The 12,873-nt window shown below is 38.7% G+C and overlaps 1 protein-coding gene across 1 annotated transcript in view; it reads right to left on the bottom strand.

Moving 5' to 3' along the window:
• The window catches only part of STARD13 (StAR related lipid transfer domain containing 13), a 708,719-nt gene that overhangs the window by 404,284 nt on the left and 291,562 nt on the right, over positions 1-12,873 (bottom strand). The gene's annotated exons all lie outside the window — the stretch shown is intronic.

Raw genomic sequence — 12,873 nt, 5'->3', positions numbered from 1 at the left:
TGGAAAAGGAAGTCCAAAAGATTACTGAAGAAAATACTTCCTTAAAAATTAGAATGGAGAAATTGGAAGAGAGGGACAATTCGAGAAATCAAGTCACTGTAACACTAATCAAAAGGAATGAAAAAATAGAAGAGAATGTGAAATATCTCATTGGAAAAACAATTGACCTGGAAAATAGATCCAGGAGAGAGAACTTAAAAATTATTGGACTATCTGAAAGCCATGATCAAAAAAAAGAGCCTAGACATCATCTTTCAAGAAATTATCAAGGAAAACTGCCCTGATATTTTAGAACCAGAGGGCAAAATAGAAATTGAAAGAATCCACCGATCACCTACTGAAAGAGATCCCCAAAGGAAAACTCCTAGGAATGTTGTAGCCAAATTCCAGAATTCCCAGGTCAAGGAGAAGATATTGCAAGCAGCCAGAAGGAGACAATTCAAGTATTGTGGGAACACAATCAGGATAACACAAGATTTAGTAGCTTCTACATTAAGGGTCCAGAGGGCATGGAGTGTGATATTCCGGAGGGCAAAGGAATTAGGACTACAACCTAGAATCACCTACCCAGAAAAACTGAGTATAATCCTTCAGGGTAAAAAATGGTCATTCAATGAAATAGAAGACTTTCAAGCATTCCTGTGGAAAAGACCAGAGCTGAATAGAAAATTTGACCTTCAAATACAAGACTCAAGTGAAACATGGAAGAGGTAAACAGGAAAGAGGAATCATAAGAGACTTATTGGGGTTGAGCTGTTTACATTCCTGCAGGGAAGGATGATATTTGTAACTCAAGAGTCCTTTGTCAGTATTGGGGTAGTGGGAGGGAAAAAAATTATATGTTTGTATAGATAGATAGATAGAGGACACAGGGTGAGTTGAGGATGAAGAGATATCTGGAAAATAGAGGTAAGGAGTGGGAGAGGATTATACTGGGAGAAGGAGAAAGGGAGAAATGGAATGAGGTAAAATATCTCACATGAAACAGACAAGAAGGGATTTTTACATTGGAGGGGAGATGGGGGAAGGTGAGAGGGAATGAGTGAATCTTATTCTCATGGGATTTGGCTTAAGGAGGGACTAACATACACAATGGGGTATGGAAAAATAAACTGCTTTCTCAGGGACCACTGATGACTTACTAATCACCAAAAGTAATGCTTTTTCTCATTCTTCCTTTTGGATTCTTTCCTTGCCCTTCCCTACCAATGACCTAATCCTCTACATTCTCACTGTACACTAGCTCACATATGTCTATCCCTTTTTCTCTATTCCCACTACCTGTACCTTAGTACAAGACCTTATTATCACTTGCCTGGATGATTCCAATACTCTACCAATGGTATTCCTTCCTCTACTCTCCTGTCTTCTATTTAAGCTCCTTAGCTCTAATAGAATAGTCTTCCTTATGCACTGATGTGATCATGTCACACTGTTCTTCACATGATGAATCCTCATGCATCTGATAAAGTCCAATTCAAATGCCACCTTCTCCAAGGATCCTTCCCAAATTTCCCACACTGGTAACAACCTTCTCTTCTCTAACCTCACATGGAGCTTTGTTTGTACCTCTGTATTGCACTTATCAACTAACACTGTTTGTTATATTTACATGTAAGAGTGTGTTAGACCTAGCTCAAACTGGCTTACAAGAGCTGATTGTTAAATTTTCAGTCTGAGAATTTACACTTAGGAAATCATCAAATGTTACAAATCAGAGCTTGATTTGTTTTATTTATGGTCTAGACTTAAGAAATCGACAGAGGGGGGCAGCTAGGTGGTGCAGTGGATAGAGCTCCGGCCTTGGAATAAGGAGGACCTGAGTTCAAATTTGGCCTCAGACACATAACATTTATTAGCTATGTGACCCTGGGCAAGTCACTTAACCCCAATTGCCTCACCAAAAAGCCAAAAAAAAAAAAAAGCAACAGAGGAAAATGTAAATAATATAAACTTTCAAAAATATGTGCTGTGTACATTTACACCCAGGAGAGGGGGTTGTTAAAACATTTACTAGCACACCATATAGATACGTGCTGTATCATTCTGTTAGACTCTAATTTCTATGAGCACAAAAGTAAGTGTATCTCTCATAGCACCTAGCACAGTGATCTCTGTATATAGCAAATGCTGAGTAAATATTTGTTGAATAAATGAATGAATCAAATTTCCCAGGCAAAGACATTATTTAGTAGATGGCACAGTGGGTAAAAGGATGGACTTGGAGTCACGAAGATATGACTGTATTTAAATCTTAATTCAGACACTTATAAACTATGTGGCCCTGGGCAAGTCACTTGAATGCCTTTGGCCTCCCTCTGCTAACCTGAACAATGGGGCTGATACCTCCTACTTCACAGAACATTTTTTTTTTTTTGCGTAAGGCACGAAGTTTATTTAAGAGGTTAAAAATATGTATATTCTTTTGAGAAGGTCAAGAATGGGAGTCAAAACAGTGAAATAAATGAGGAAAAATACTTTCTTTCTCTATTCTTTTTTAAAATAAATTTATTTATTTATTTTTAGTTTTCAACATTCACTTCCATAAGATTTTGAGCTCCACATTTTCTCCCCCATCTCTCCTCTCCCCTTACTCCAAGACAACATGTAAATTGATACAGGATCAACACATACATTCATGTTAAACCTATTTTCCACATTAGTCTTGCTGTAAAGAAGAATTAGAACCAATGGGAGAAACCATGAGGAAGAAGAAAGAGAGAAAGAGAGCGCAAATAATAACTTTCGATCTGCATTCAGACTCCACAGTTCTTTTTCTGGATGTAGACAGCATTTTCCATCATGAGCCTTTCGGAGTTGTCTTAGATCCTTGCATTGCTAAGAAGAGATAAGTCTTTCAAAATTAGTCATCTCATAATGTGGTTGTTGCTGTGTACAATGTTCTCCTGCTTCTGCTCCCTTCACAGAGTTGTTGTGAAGAAAAAATGAAATAACACATGGACAGTGCTTTGCAAACCTTAAAATATTGTGTAAATGCTAATTATTATTATGAAAGTGACATTTGTTTCTGAATCAACGTTAATTCAATGAAATTTATATAATATATTACACATATATATGTGTAATATATATAAGTGTAATATATATATGTAAGTGTAATAAATGTGTCCCCTACCACATTTCTAAAAGAAAAAAAATACGCACGTATGTGTACGTGTGTGTGTGTGTGTGTGTGTGTTTATAATTCTTTAGGTCCAATTGCCAAGATACACTATTGCCAAAATCAAAAGGTTTCTGCATTTACTAACCCTGTTTTATATAGGGAATCATCTTCAAACTACCTTTTTTTCCCTTTTTTTATTTATTAATTTGTGAATAGGGGTCTAATAGCTTTCCAGAACTGGATGTTCCGATTTATATGAATCTGGATCAAACTTAAGGCTTTCTGAATAATCCATTCTCTCTCTCTGGCTCATACCCCTAGGCCAGGATTTCCCCTGGGTACATCCCATTTTTGGATGTGTCTCCATCCCCAAGAAGAAAAGGAAAATAACCCTCAGCTTCCATTCTGGAATTCAGACTTAGAAAACAACTATAGGACAAGCTTTATTTAACTGGTCAAAAATGCAAAGGATTAATGGAGGGCATTCTCTGCCAAAAGAATAATAGCTAATAATTTCTTCACTTTCCTTAATGATAATTTCCTCCTTCAAAAGGTAAAGGAATCAGGAGCCAAGATGGCAGAGTAAAAGCAGCGACTTGCTTGAGCCCTCTCCTAAACCCCTCCAAATACCTGTAAAAAAATGACTCTAAACAAATTCTAGAGCACCAGGACCTACAAAGAGACAGAGTGAAACAAATTTCTAGCCCAAGACAACCTGAAAGGTCAGCAGGAAAAGTCTCTTGCACCAGGCTGGGACAGGAGCTCAGTTTAGTGTGGGCCACACAGGCTGCCAGCAAAGACCAGGCCTCAGTGAACCTGGAGCAGTCTTCAGTGGAATGAATCAAGGGGAGCTGTGGTGGTTTCCAGACTTCTCAATTCACAAACACCAAAGACAACTTAGAAGGTCAGTAGGAAAGGTCTGTGACCAGGGTGAGAGAGAAACTCAGTCACAGCCCCAGTTTCAACGCAGCCCCGGGGTGACAACTGCTTCCAGAACTCTCGGCCCGCAGATGGAAGGGGGATCGAGCAGCTGATCAGAGGGGGATTGCAGAGATCTCTTTATTGGTGCTGAGGCAGGATTCTCTTGCTTTGCTCATGCTTGGATATGGGTCACAGTTCTGGGTAGCGGTCCTGGGGTGAGGAGGAGCACTGGTGTGGTGCAGCTTATGGTGGCGGTGGAGAGGCAATCCTCCTCACAGTTCTAAGGCAGAAAAGAGTGCTTGTGGTCACTCACAGACCACAGCACAGGCCAGGAAAGGAATAAACACCTTGCCTTTGATCATACCACTTTGGAAGAACTGAAAATTTACAGGTCCCTAGAAATATCTCTGAAAATAGCTGCACAAAACCCCCAAAGCTTGGAACAGTACATTCTCCACACTGGAAGCAGACCCTTATCTTAACAAACAGTTTAAAAATCAAATAATTGGCTGGGATCATGAGCAAAAAGAGGAAAAAAATCCAGACTATAGAATCTTATTTTGGTGACAAAGATCAAAACATACAACCAGAAGAAGACAACAAAGTCAACACTCCTACAGCCCAAAGCCTCCAAGAGAAATATGAATCAGTCCCAGGCCATAGAAGAGCTCAAAAAAGATTTTGAGAAGCAAGTAAGAGAAGTAGAGGAAAAACTGGGAAGAGAAATGAGAGTGATATAAGAAAATCATGAAAAACAAGTCAACAGCTTGCTAAAGGAGACCCAAAAACATAGTGAAGAAAATAACATTTTAAAAAATAGACTAATCCAAATGGCCAAAGAGGTCCAAAAAGCCAATGAGGAGAAGAATGCCTTAAAAAGCAGAACTGACCAAATGAAAAGGAAGTCCAAAAATTCATTGAAGAAAATAATTCCATAAAAAAATGAATGGAGCAAATGGAAGCTAATGACTTTATGAGAAATCAAGACATTATAAAACAAAGCCAAAAGAATGAAAAAATGGAAGACAATGTAAAATATCTTTTTGGAAAAGCAACTGACCTGGAAAATAGATCCAGGAGAGATAATTTAAAAATTATTGGACTACATGAAAGCCATGATCTAAAGGTAAAGGAATCAATAATAGGAAATTTTATTTTAGATTTGATCTCATCATCAAAGAGGAATTGATTGCCAGGATAGAAACAATGGGAACCTTGGGCAACAGTGATCTCTCCACCTTAGAATATGTGTTAAAAAAAAAAAAAGGAGACAGATAAAATCTGAGACAAGTCTGTCACATTGCTTAGGTTTTGGGAGAGCATATTTCAGAGGGTCCAAGGAAAGGCTAATGCAAAGACCAAAACTGTGTAAGTGAAGTGAGGCCAGGAGAGGAAGAAAGCTCTAAGGAATGGAATTCAGAAGACCATGCCATTGAGAAAGAAAAGCAGGTATTATTTATAGAGACCTAAGTATATACCCACAAATCTCAAGGACCAACTTCAGTTTTAAAATAGTATATACAGAAGATGGCAGTAAACACAATTGACAGAAAATGAATACAGAAACAAGGCATAGTACTGTAATAATTCTGACAGGACTGCTAAGCTGGTAAAGAAATCTTAAGACATCAAAAAAGGATTCTTAAAAAATTTGCATTGGAGAGAAGCTGCATGGTACATTCAGTGGATAAAGAGTTGACCTCAAAGTTAGGAAGCCCTGGGTTCAATGTTACATATTGGTTGTGAAATCCTAGGTAAGTCAGTTAATCTCTCAGTGCCATAGGGAATTCCCAAAGACTATAACTGGCAGAAATTGCAATTGGATTGGTAGAAGGAGTGTCCTCATAGTCATATATACAACATAGTTCCCTGTATCAATGAAACGGATCATTATATTGGGTTAAGGCTAGGCAAACTTTTTTTTGGTGGTGGGGGGTAGGATATTGTTCAGTTTAGTGGGAAGTAGTCAGGGTATGGTAGGGACTCTTTTTGAGGAATTGTGGATAGTCTTATACTAGGTGACCATTAGATTGGCAGCATATTATTCATTTGAAATTTGTTGGTCAATACTACTTGCTAGATGGAGTTGCTAGCTGGAGATGGCCAGGTGGCAAGGTGGATAAAGCACTAGGCCCGGAGTCAGGAAGACAGACCTGAGTTCAAAATCTGACTTCAGAGACTTACTACTGTGTGACCCTGGGCAAGTTACTTATCCTCCATCTGCCTTAATCCACTGGAGAAGGAAATGGCAAACCACTCTAGTATCTTTGCCAAGAAAACCCTATGGACAGTATTGGCATGCTATGGTTCATGGGATCACAAAGAGTCAGACACAAGTAAATGACTGAATAACAACAACTAGTTGCGAGATGGTTCCCAGTGACCTTCCTGAATTTCTGAGAGATCTTGGACTACATTAGGGTTCAAGACAGGAATTTGGACATGGAGGGGTATAATACAGGGGACCAACAAAATAGGATTTGGGGCAAGTCAGACCTTTAGGACATACTTTCTTCTGAAGCTGCTCTAAGGCAGCAAGAGGCCATCTCCAGTTGTCCTATTCTATATCTTGCCACTGGACCCAGATGACTCTGGAGGAGAAAGTAAGGCTGGTGACTTTGCACAGCCCTGCCTCGCTTAAATCCAATTCACTTTCAATTCATGGCATCACCTTCCTGATGTAACAAGGCAGCAAGGTGGTACCTTAGACAGGATGCTAAACTTGGAGTCAGGATGACTCAAGTCCAAATCGCCTCAGATACTTATTAGCCATAATACCCTGTGCAAGTCACTTAACCTCCATCAATCTGTTTCTTCAACTTTCAAATGGGGATAATAATTTCATATGCCTATCAGAGTCATTATGTAGACTGAACGAGATAACATATGTACAGCACTTTGTGAACCTTAGTGCTCTGTAGCTACTAGCTATTATTAACTTCAGCGAGGTGTTTCAGTTATAGGATTTTGATTGGCATGGTGTGAAAGGGCTTGTGGATGATCCTCCTGGAACTATAAAACTCTGAAACTTTCTTGAGCTAATTCCCTCTTTCGGAGGGACCCCATAGTTTCCCTGTCCCATTGGAGTGTCTTCTAGGCTGGGAATTGGTGGAGCCGAGAGAAGATGTCTGTGGATTTCTTACGACCAACTTGATCCTAACTTGTACTTGCAGCTTGGTCTCAGGGACCTCTGAGGTTCTAGAGCAGCACTAGAATCCAAAGGTTTGGTTTTATTGTTGTTGTTGTTGTTTTGTTTTGTTTTTTGGGGGCGGGGCAGGAGGATGTGGTTTCAGGGCATGAAGGACTCTGGGTATTCTCCTCAGCATTACATAAGAATCCCAGCCCCCAGCTGCCTCACTGGGATTGATGAAATTATGTTCTACTTTGGCTAAGGAAACCCACTTATTAAATCCCACTAACAAGTCGGATGTTTATATATTCAATCATAACTGGTTATTTTCCAAGTCTGTTTGGGTAGGTGTGTGCACCCACCCATGAATTCAACCTTTTTTTTCCTTTTTCTTTCCAAGCTAATTTATGTAAGTCAAGGATGGCTGATTTTAAATAGTAAATATTTCTTCATTTTGGGAAAGGGAGGGAAGGCCTGAAAAAAAGGAAGATACAGACAGTTGGTGTTAGAAACTATGAATTCATTATTTTAAGGACTAAATTAAAAATAGAGTATGACAAGTGCATGAAGTGTCAAGAAAATATAACCTGGGCAAAAAGGAATCTAGAGAGTAAGCAGTAGGCGGGGGAGGTGGGAAGGCTGGGGCTTAAAGAATAATTGATAATTAATTCTAAGCAGACTACAGGATATCTGAAAATTATTACAATCCACAATTTATGCCAACTCAAGTCATATTTACTTCTTATCTAGGAAGGACGGCTGCAGTGTCCTGTTTACTTAAAGGAAGCACATTCCAGCAGTTTTGTTAGATATTAGTAACTTCTATCATTAAACATCATAGGGTAACAATTTTCTATGGAAATCTGCAAGTCTCCCTTCCTTCCTAAGCCCAACCTCTCCTCAAAGGTTACCATGGGATCCATGGAGAATGATTTAATGCTCCATGAATTAAGCTCCCGCTCTTAGCATTTCTGAACCTCAGAAATAAGTTTGAGGGGAGAGGGTGTTAGTTAAATTCTGTTTTCCTTCGCTTCTGGGAGGGAAGTTGGCTCCTAGCAGGGAGGATTCTTAACAATCAATCAATCAACACGAATTTATCAAGCATCTACTATGGACCAGACACTATACAAAGGCAAAAAGGAAATAGTATCTGCCCTCAAGGAGCTCAACTTCTATAAATTTTTGTATTCCAATCTTTACTTTTTTTTTTGTTTGTTTGCATGTATGTAGAAATCTTCCCATGGGTAGACAGGCAATCCTGCCCAAATGTGGAGAATCTTATGGGACCATTCAAAATCTTTAAAATGAATAGCCCTGATTAGAGGGGTTTATTGGCTCTACCACATTTCTTACAATGGTTATTTCAAGACTTTTCCTCTTTCTTCAAGCTTCTGATATACTTTTCCCTACCCCCTCTTTAAGCAGAAGACAAGGTATCCTACTTTACTAATGTGACTTGAGTTCCCTCACTTTCTTTCTTCTACTTCACTATTCCTTTCTACGTCCTTCCTTCCCTTTCCTCTGGTCTCAGGGGAAGTGATGGTCCTTCTAAACAAAACTAAGCTCTGTTTCTGTGTCCTCAAACTTCTCCAGCTCTGTCTCCTCCAAGACCATGTTTCACCAACCATCTCTCTCTCTCTCTCTCTCTCTCTCATACATCTTCCACTTCTCTTCTCTGCTAGCTCTTTCCCTTAGTCTACAAACATTTGTCCTCTTGTCAACCTTCCCTTGACTATGCCAGCTTCTCAAGCTATCATCCTATCTCTTGCTTCCCCTTTATTGCCAAACTTCTAGAAAGAGTAGTCTACTTTTGTTTCCTACATTTCCTCATCATCCATTCTTCAGCCACTTTCAATATGACTTCTACCCCCTTTCTCTAATGATCTGTTTTTGCTTAAGACCAGTTTGGGTGGGTTCAGTAAGGCATCAGAATTGTGGTGGGAGCAATATCTTATACCACTATTCCTCCTCATCCCTCCCCCCAATGCAGGTTAGGCTGGTTTTTCTTTGAAAGTTAATGAGACCATCTTCAACTTAACTGGATTAGAAAATTAAACACTGAGGCAGCTGACATGACTTCTAGGTCACTTGAGTAAAAATAGCTATGAGGGATTTAGCTTAGCTCTGAGGCTTGGCTGGTAGACCACAATAGGCAACTCAGAGGCAGGAAAGATTTCCTGGCTATGGAGGCAGGTGGTATAATGCTGGACCTGGAGTCGGGGAAGACCTGACTCTGGGTAAGTCTGGCCTCAGACACTTACTGTGTGACATTTAAACTCTATTTGCCTCAGTTTTCTCAACTGTAAAATGGGCATAATAATAGCACCTACATCCCAGGTTTGTTGTGAAGATCAAATGAGATAATGTTTGTAAAAAAAAGTGCTTAGTGAAGTGTGTGGCACATAGTAGCTACTATATAAATGCTTATTCCCTTCTTCTTCCCTTCTCCTAAGTTGAATCAACATGAGGTGAACAGTTGTTCAACAACTTATAAGTGCTTCATTTCATTACAATAGCAAACCTAAAATAGTAGGGCCAGGCTTCACCTATTATCAGGGTTTTCATCTTTCTTGATTTTTCTGTAGCATTTAACTGTATGGACCAACCTCTGAATATTTTCTTATTATTGTCTTATATTAAACTGCATGTTAATGGTTTTTCTTCTAACTTTTCCTTCTCTGTCTCCTTTGCTAATTTCTCATTTTCTTTCTATTCTTTAACTATAAGTACCCTTAAATCTTCTCTCAAGGCTTCACTTGTCATCTCTGTGTAAATGATTCCTAAATCTATATCTGGACCCCTGAACTTTCTCCAATGATCCTGTACCATATTTCCAAATGCCTGATGGATATCTCCACCATATTGTTCCACTAGAGGCTTAATACCCTTTGTTTAAAAGAGACCTTTTCCTGAGGAATGGGGGAGGCATACAAACAGAAAAAGCAAGAAGGACTGCCAAGTTCATAAATTCATATGCTAACAACAAAGGAAATCCTACCAACTCAATTTATCTCTAGCTTATTCATGATTGGTGTATTCAGAGGGGCTGAAGCCTATACTAGATTGACATAGTTGTAAAAATGTCCAAGTTCCTTTGCTCTCATGAGGGAATAATACTACCTATCCTAACCATTTCTAGATGATCAGAATTAGTTGGTGTTCTGGAAGGATTATGTTTATTGAGATTATCCTTTAAGCTACTTCATCTCTTGGCAGTGTATAGACCACTGCAACCTGATATCCTTTTGTGTATTTACTACAGACTAGTTTGTAAACTCCTCAGTTGGCAGTTAAGTTAGCCTTGAAGGCAGGGACTTGAACAAAGTGATGGGAGCTGGAGGTAGGGGTGAGCCTAGACGGAGAAAGTCCATTTATGGCAAGGGGGTGGAGTATGGAAATATGGAAGAGAACAAGATGAGAAAAAGGGTTGAAAAGTAGGTAGGCATATTTGTCTCATGTGTATCACAGGTATTTGCATACATATCTTTCTCACTCTTAAGTTCCTTGAGAGTACAATCTGTGTGTGTCTCTGAAAGTACAATTTATCTGTATCTCCAGCACTTCAGGTAACTGCTTTACACACAGCAAGTGTTTAGCACATGTTTGTTTAACTAACGTGCAATGAGAAGAAACTCTTTTCTGAATAGGACCTAGCATTCCTGTTACCCCTCCCCCGCCTGCCCAACTCTCCCCCCAAGCACTATATAGTGAAAGGAGCACTAAATCTGGTGTCAGAAGACCTGGGTTTGATTCCTGGTTTTGTCATTGTGTGTTATGGGTAAGCCACTAAACTTCTTTGGGAATCATTTTCATATCTGCAAAATGAAGGTGGGGGTGAGTAGACTAAATGATGTCAATAATCTCTTCGAACTCTAAGTATTATGACTAAGTAATTAATTTAATTAAAAAGCAATAAGCACCTACCTTGTGCAAAGAATTGTAGAATCAAGATATGAAGGAAAAAAAGAAACAATCATTGTCCTCAAGAAACCTTCATCACTTATAAAACAAGTAAACGTAAGGAAGGAGAGAGAATTAATGAAGTGCTGAGCTATCAAAGCCTAAAGTTTGATCAATTACTTTAAATTTTACAAAGGTAAAATAGTGAATGCCCAAATTCCATGATTTTATGTCAGTTACATTGAAGGTTTGGGAAACTGAGGCTTAGAACTTTCCCCCAAAGATCATACTTTGGTAAATTTCCTGTGCATCTCATAAAAAAAAAAACTCCTTAAGATTGACTTAAGTGAATGTCCCAAATAAACAGATGACTAATAATCTTATCACTTACTCTTCAGTTACCCAAATTCAAAAGCATTTTAAATGACCAAAGTAAAATAATCTATTATGTCACAAAATATTTTAAGTGAATAGTTTAAAACATGAAGCAAAAACACCATGCTTTTTAAAAAATATAGGATATTCTAATGCTTTATCATATTTTTGACTTTCAAAACATGTTTCAGGAAATGAGAAAATTATGCCAATATGAGTTATATATCCATCAATACCCAGACCAGAAACTTAAAAAAAAATCCCCAATAGTTGACCTAGTTGCATAAATTCATTTACTGAGGGAAAATCAGAATTAATTTTTATGAAGGTGGAATGACTTGCATTATAATGTAATCTCCATCCCTGGAAAATTTCCTGTGTCATGTAAGAGCTCTGTGGAAATGGCATCCTTCCAAGTAATTTCCTGGAAAAAAAGTTCAGAAAATGTGCCTTTCTGGCCATGACTACCATAATTCACTTTGTCACGCATCAAATGAGATAATGGAAATGGAAGCATTCTGGAAAGTATAAAGCACTATATCCTTGTGAGACATTATGTTTTATTATTATTGCTGTTGTTGTTGTTGTTACCTAACTACCCTTCTGTTACAAATTGTGTAGAAGCAAGGATCAGCCTAGGCAGAGATGTAAGGAAAAGAGTAATAGAGTCAAAGCAGACTGATGTATGAACTTGCTAATATGGAAACCATAAATATATATAAATACAGTTTAAACTGGGTAACTGGAGAGTAATTAGGTAAACTGGAGGTGGCTTAACTGTAGAGACTAGAAAGTGAGTGAGAGTGCTGAAGAGAAAAATAATTTACTCTAAGCCCACACCGCAATGCTGTAAATCAGAGTCAAAATATTTTAGAGGTTTCCTCTAGATCTTTGGGACCAACCAGGACTTAGAAAGGCTCCCAGGGACAGCTACAATTTAGAGTACTTTTCTAGGATGGTTTCAGGAACTATGATAGCTCCCTTAAGGTCTAGGAAGGGTGTATGTTGTATATATTAAGCAGCCAAAACATGGCTGATAAGCAAAGCAAAAAAACAGATGAGGAGTCTGGCAGCTAGACAGAGGGGAGTTTCTGGTTTGAAAGCCTTGAATTCTGCCCTTAACCTGAGCAGGGCAGGAAACCTGGGCTATTATCATCTTACGAATGTCTTTTTCAGTAATGTCTATATGTGGCCTTATACATAATCCTTCTGAATCAGTCAACATTTATTAAGTGTTTATTATGTACCAGTGCTTACTATGTATGTACCACTGTGCTAAGTGCTGGGGATACAAAAAAAAGGGGGGGGGGGAGGAAACAGCTCCTGCCCTCAAGGAGCTCACAGTCTAGGAGACACAACATGAAAATGACTTATGAATACAAGATGCACGGAGGGTAAACTGAAGGTAATCTTAGAGAGGAGG

This window comes from Vombatus ursinus, unplaced genomic scaffold, assembly GCF_900497805.2.
Source record: "Vombatus ursinus unplaced genomic scaffold, bare-nosed wombat genome assembly UNPS02014813.1, whole genome shotgun sequence".
Lineage (NCBI taxonomy): Eukaryota > Metazoa > Chordata > Mammalia > Diprotodontia > Vombatidae > Vombatus > Vombatus ursinus.
The sequence above is the reverse complement of the archived record's forward strand: the minus strand, read 5'-3'. Positions and strand labels throughout refer to the sequence as shown.